The 5836-nt window shown below is 39.4% G+C and overlaps 1 protein-coding gene and 1 long non-coding RNA gene across 4 annotated transcripts in view; one reads left to right on the top strand and one right to left on the bottom strand.

Moving 5' to 3' along the window:
* Nucleotides 1–5836, top strand: part of zgc:171482 (zinc finger protein) — a 63644-nt gene that overhangs the window by 6198 nt on the left and 51610 nt on the right. The window lies entirely within an intron of this gene.
* LOC116705365 (uncharacterized) overlaps nucleotides 1–5836 on the bottom strand; it is a 21924-nt gene that overhangs the window by 1382 nt on the left and 14706 nt on the right. Inside the window, exon 3 of the long non-coding RNA XR_004335919.1 lies at nucleotides 959–964. This is a non-coding gene — a long non-coding RNA (uncharacterized LOC116705365). The remainder of the gene's footprint in view (nucleotides 1–958; nucleotides 965–5836) is intronic.

The following is a 5836-nucleotide window of genomic DNA, read 5'->3' as shown; positions in this document are numbered from 1 at the left end:
GATATTCTGGCCATGGGTCACACCTCTGGCCCAGGTCCAGCAGCCTCCGTCTCACATGCTGTTACTCTACCAACTGAAGTTAGTTGCATTCAATAACTTCTGTGTTCTTCGCCTTGGCGGCCGCAATAGCAGGGTTACCAGCGGAAACACTGGTACAAATACAGGTTTGCCCCTCATACTTAACAATATACAGCTGTGTTAATAAAAAATTAAAACGGTAGACAAATGTCAGAAATTTGGACCGGCGCTGTGTGGCGGGGCTGCGTGGAGAGTAGACGAGAGAGAGTAGAGGATGGATTCAACACAGGCACGGCTTTACAGACGAAATGGGTCATGTAACACAAAATTAAACCATATCCACATAAACAGCATTGCAGGGGATGCGAGGACATTAGCACGGGTGCGTCCTAGAGGAGCTAACAGTTAACAGACGCTAACTAGCACCGACTAGCACTGGTCACCGCTGTTGTCTGAAAAACAACAAACAGGACAAAATGTTTTGTTTACTGGTAAACTGGTAAACCTAAAGACCGACGTATAACCGACTGCTATCTGTTGAGTTTTCCTCCCGTTACTCTGTCCTCTGGGACTGTCTACATCTAGAAACTAAGCTGCACGGGGTGCAGTGAACTACTCTGACTGGCTCATGAGCAGACGGTAGTAGCGGCAGATGGGCTATGCAAAAAACCCGGAGCGTTCTATGAAATGACGCTTTAAAAAAATAATCGCTCGATCACGCAAATTTGATCGTGGGAAGTCAAAATCGTGATAGCGATTAAAATTCGATTAATTGTGCAGCCCTAACTCACGCCATCTTAGAGAACATCTTAGCTACCGGCAAACTGAAAAACTAAAACACAGTGTAAGAGTTAGGTACAATCAATAGGATCATATAGTCAGCCCAGAATGTAAACAACAGAAACTGTCCTTTAACACTATTGCACTTGCTTTACTTTACCTTGACCTGCGTAATTATTCCAGCACAGTTACACAGTAGGTTATGTGGGCGGATTTATACGTTTTTATTAAAACAGTGTGAAAGAAACACATGCAGAGACACATACCTCTTACAAAAGGTGCATTAATAGGCTGTTTTAATCTTTGGCGTAATGTGGGGATCCCAGCAGGCATGGCAACTTACATTTACTCAAGCAAACATACACACACACATACACAGACAGACACACTGACGAACACACAAAATAGGAGACCTGTGATTGACGGTTGACCCTACAAGGATATATCTGCACTTAGGACCAAAACAAATCATTAACTCTCAGCCGTGTTGTACTGGAACTATTTACACACCTGCTTAAGAGTCAAACCAGCAGAATCTTATCGTAATAATTGTATTAGTCAAGATTTTTGTGCCACAGAGCAACAAGCTTATTTTAGTAATTAGTGAGAGGTATAGTGTCGTATTGCTCATTAGCAATTGCAGTCATATCAGTTTTGTAATTAAGACAAAGAGAGTGAAAGATTTGGAAAGGAAAGTCATTACAAAGCATTATTTGACTTGTGTCACTTCAGCTGTTCCACTTATTACAATTACATGCCCGATGTGTTTTACACTCCTTATTTTTATTCCCAATATCTTTCGAGTTTATTGTTTGTTTATGTCTCACTCCAGCTGAGTCTCTTAGGTAATGCCTGTCTTTTATGTTGAGGTACACGTTGCCTCATGGGAAATTTCTTTGCTCCCGTCTCCATTTTGCTCTAATCTGCCCACTGGTATAATACATTTTGTACTTGGAAATACAGTATAAGATTGCTTGTGCGTGAGTTTTTGTTTGGGTTTGGGAAAATACATTGATGAAAATATTGAAATAGGTGCTCAGATTTCACTCTCTGCCTACCAAAGGAAATGTGTGTATAACTGTGTGAGTATTATACTGTGACAACCACATGCTGCCAACAGCCAAAATCTTTGAAGTGAGTGCTTTTGTGCTTAATGCAATACCATATTTAAAGACCCTCTTTGATTAATTGCACACATTTCTTGCTTTCGTGGGATCATAAGTGTCATCTCAGGTCTAATACACGGTGTTGAATTTGGACGTTTAGTGCAAAAACCAAGATATTGTTCAGTATATAATTGCTCTACCGCTTTAAAAGGAGAAAACATGGAGTTACACTAAACAGAATAAGAACATTTGGACAGAATGTGCCAAAGTATAAAAAGAGTGCAATTAGTTGCTAATGGAACAGACTGATCCCAACAGTTTTGTTGCCATTCGGCATAGCATCCCCCATATGTTTCAGTAACACAACAGCCCCATTCAAACTTAAACTTCAGGCCGCCTTCGTCTCCCCTCATTAACTCAGTTACACACACACACACACACACACACACACACACACACACACACACACACACACACACACACACACACCCAAAGTGCTCGGTTAAACTGGGAAAACTTTACTTTGCCCAGGATAATAGTCTTCATTCACCCTGTAATGAATCCATATTGTAGCCTAAAGCGGTAGATCTGCTATTAATACCATTAACAAGTAATGGCCCAGAGAGAGATTTTCAGAGATAAAAGTACCAGAGAACCCGCATGAAGAAAAAGGTCCGATAGAGGCTACAAACATAAATAAGAGATTACAAATTCTAAATTAATGAGATGAATAAAGTTGACTAATGAAGTTTGCTTCCCAAACTGCCTTGCCTGAGAGTGCACTGGCGGGGACCTTCTGTTGCTGAACTTATTTGTCCACTAATGAATACATGTTACTTTGTAACTGTAGAATGAAGAAGAAATCTAACCGTTTTTTTTTTTTTTCCTCGGAAACATTTTTTTTATTTGCTGTGCTATTTCGCTGGAAAATCTTATCTTATTATTATGAAAAGTGCTACATAAAATTGCCATTTCCATAAGTGTCTACAGCCACTAACAATTCTGCAATTAGGCAATGTGTGTCTTTGAGCTAAATGCTAACAGCATGCTAACATACTCACAATAACATTGCTAACATGCTGATCATGATTCTGATTAGGATTCAAAGCAAGATTACCACGTTAGCTAAACCATAGTCTGGCAATGCTAGATCTATCCCCACAGTGCTGTGACAGCGATGGAGTATGGTCCGGCTACATGGCCTATCCATTCTGGGATTAGGGTAAAACACTCTGGCTTGTTTGTATTTCTTAATACACAAATAAACCAATTACAACTGTCCTGGAGGGCGCTAAGTCCTGAGAGAGTGGACATCCAGCGTGTCTCTTACACACCGGATGCTAGGCTTTATCCCAGCAATGTGCATCCACTGAGCCAGACTAGCTAAACCAAGATAGACATGAAAAAGTCAGGAGATCATTAAAGTTACTACAATTCATCCTGAGGGGGACATGAACATCTGAACCAAATTTCATAACAATCCATCCAATAGTTGTGTAGATATTTAGATCTAGACCAAAATGGTGGACAGAATGACTAACTATTGCCGTCAATAGAGGCACGCCCCTAGCATGGCTTAAATAAACAACTTGTCCGACAGGCATCCAACCAATATTTGGTTCTTCTGTAATTGTTGACACTTAGACAAACTTTATTGTCATTCAACTGCACATCCACAATGTACAGTTGAGCAAGATTATATTGCAAGGCTCAGAAAAAAGAAAAGAAACAGAAGAAAAGTAACAGAAACCGTATAAATATAAGTGTGCAATTTAAAGTATGTGCAATTATGACTAGTGCAAATATCAGTAGCAGCAGGATGTATTGCTGTGAAAACAGTGAAATAAATATAAATTTAAAGTTACTTAGTGCAAATAGGGTTCAGAGTGTGACACATTTCAATCAGTACCATATATGTTATGATGTTCAATAGCCCAGGTCATTCCTACTTGTATTAAGACAAAAATAAATAGAAGCATTTTCTTGTTTTTAAGCTTTATTTATTTATTCAGTAAGCCTCTTCAAGATCATGACCTCTTTTGCAAGGGAGAGCAAAGATTGTACATACACATCCAATGTTTGCATAGTAATTTATTCCTGTAATAAGGTTATTATTATTATTATTTTTTTTAGAGTAGATAAGTCTAGCCCCGACCATCCCTCATGAATAATCCCTGCCTGCAAGGCCACATTTCCACCACTGGGAGAGAAAAGAGGAGGAATAGATGAGAAGTAGGAAAATGGGGAGCATAGTGTGTGTTACTGTTTTTGACTAGCAAGGCAGTCAATATCAAGATGCTCCACAAGAGTTGAATTAGGCCCAAAATAGAAATTGGGGCACAAAAAGCAGCAAGGGAGAGTCACAAACACACACATAAACACACACACACACACACAAACACACACACACACCACACACACACACACACACCACACACACACACACACACACACACACACACACACACACACACACACACACAGGGAGATATGTGACCTGACCTTGACATCAAGAGTGTTATTTTCTGTACCACACTTTGTCTCTTTCCAACAGAATTTACCCTTTTGGTTTGACAATGCTGAAATTAAGTATGATGGAACTGATGGAACCTTATTTGAGTCTGTGTATGTTTGCAGTTTGCAGCATTGAGAAATAATAGTACAAAGAGAGCTCCTGCAGTGCAAACAGAATGAATAAGGATTTGGGTTCAGACTCGGGCTCCGGCTCCTTTGAAGACGTTATTCCCTCCGTGCAATACCTTTGATTACTACTGTACAAAGGGGTGGGGGGGTGAAACGAATGGAAGACAGTGTTGGAAAAGATTACATTACCAAGGGTGAAACAATAAAAAACATTGTAATGTGGAACATCAAAGTGACACGGCAGGGTACCTTTGCTATATACTTAGAGTTCCATATTATTAACCCTGCTATCCTTTCTCTTGTTTTGCCCACTAGTGACTCATTAGACAGGCCATTGGCTCACAGGCTGATGTCAAAATGTCATCGTCTGTGTGAATAATTTGACAGTTAAATCAGAGCAGTGCTTTTAAAGAAAGGAACTACATAAAATGTGAGCGCAGAAAGAGGAAGAGGGGAACAGGCAGTCCAGTGCACAGCAACCCTTCTGATGAAGCAGAGATGGAAAGATTGATGTCGGGAAAAAAACTAACGAGGGAAAGAGGGAATTTAAAAGATGCCCTGCTGTCCCAGCCACCTGCTGTTTCCTCTCTTTTTATCTCTGTCTTTGTATGTCTCTCTCTTTGTAAGTCCTCTGTCAAGTGTGGCACATTTTCTTTCACTACTTTATCTCAAGTCTACATACCAATAAATGTGTGTTTTCAGGTCATAACTAAGAATGCATTTGTAATGGGAGCAGTGTCTCTGTCACTTGGTAAAAAAATTACATTAAATACAATAGGCTTCTCGTTTAGTACAACGCTATCTTGTTGCAAACTAATTAATATTCTAAACCCAGGTGACAGAAAACATTCTAAGTGGTTGCATTTACTAGACGAGAACAAAATGCCACGTCCAAGTCAATGCCAGCTTTTTAATGAATGGTGTGCTAAAAAGCTGAGATTTGAGGGAGGGCTCAGAGTAGGCCTGCATGATTCGGGGAAAATACGAATCACGTTTTTATTGTTGCTTAGAAGTGATATCACGATTCTCTGCCACGATTTTTTTGACCATAACAACAACAACAAAAATGGCAGTACCAAACCTAGGTTCTTAAAGTTTTGCATTAGTTTTTATTTTGTTTTGACTTTTTGTTTTCAAATTTATTTCAGTTTTAATTAGTTTTTAAAGCGGGTTTGCTAGTGTAGTTAAATTTTTATTTTTTGAAAATGAATGGTTTTAGTTTAGTTTTTATTAGTTTAGTCTTTTTTGTAATATAGTGGGGCTCAAAAGTTTGGGCACCCCAGGTACAA

This window comes from Etheostoma spectabile, chromosome 17 (assembly GCF_008692095.1).
Source record: "Etheostoma spectabile isolate EspeVRDwgs_2016 chromosome 17, UIUC_Espe_1.0, whole genome shotgun sequence".
In the NCBI taxonomy this organism is placed as follows: domain Eukaryota; kingdom Metazoa; phylum Chordata; class Actinopteri; order Perciformes; family Percidae; genus Etheostoma; species Etheostoma spectabile.
Note: the sequence above shows the minus strand (reverse complement) of the source record. Positions and strands in the feature narration are given on the sequence as shown.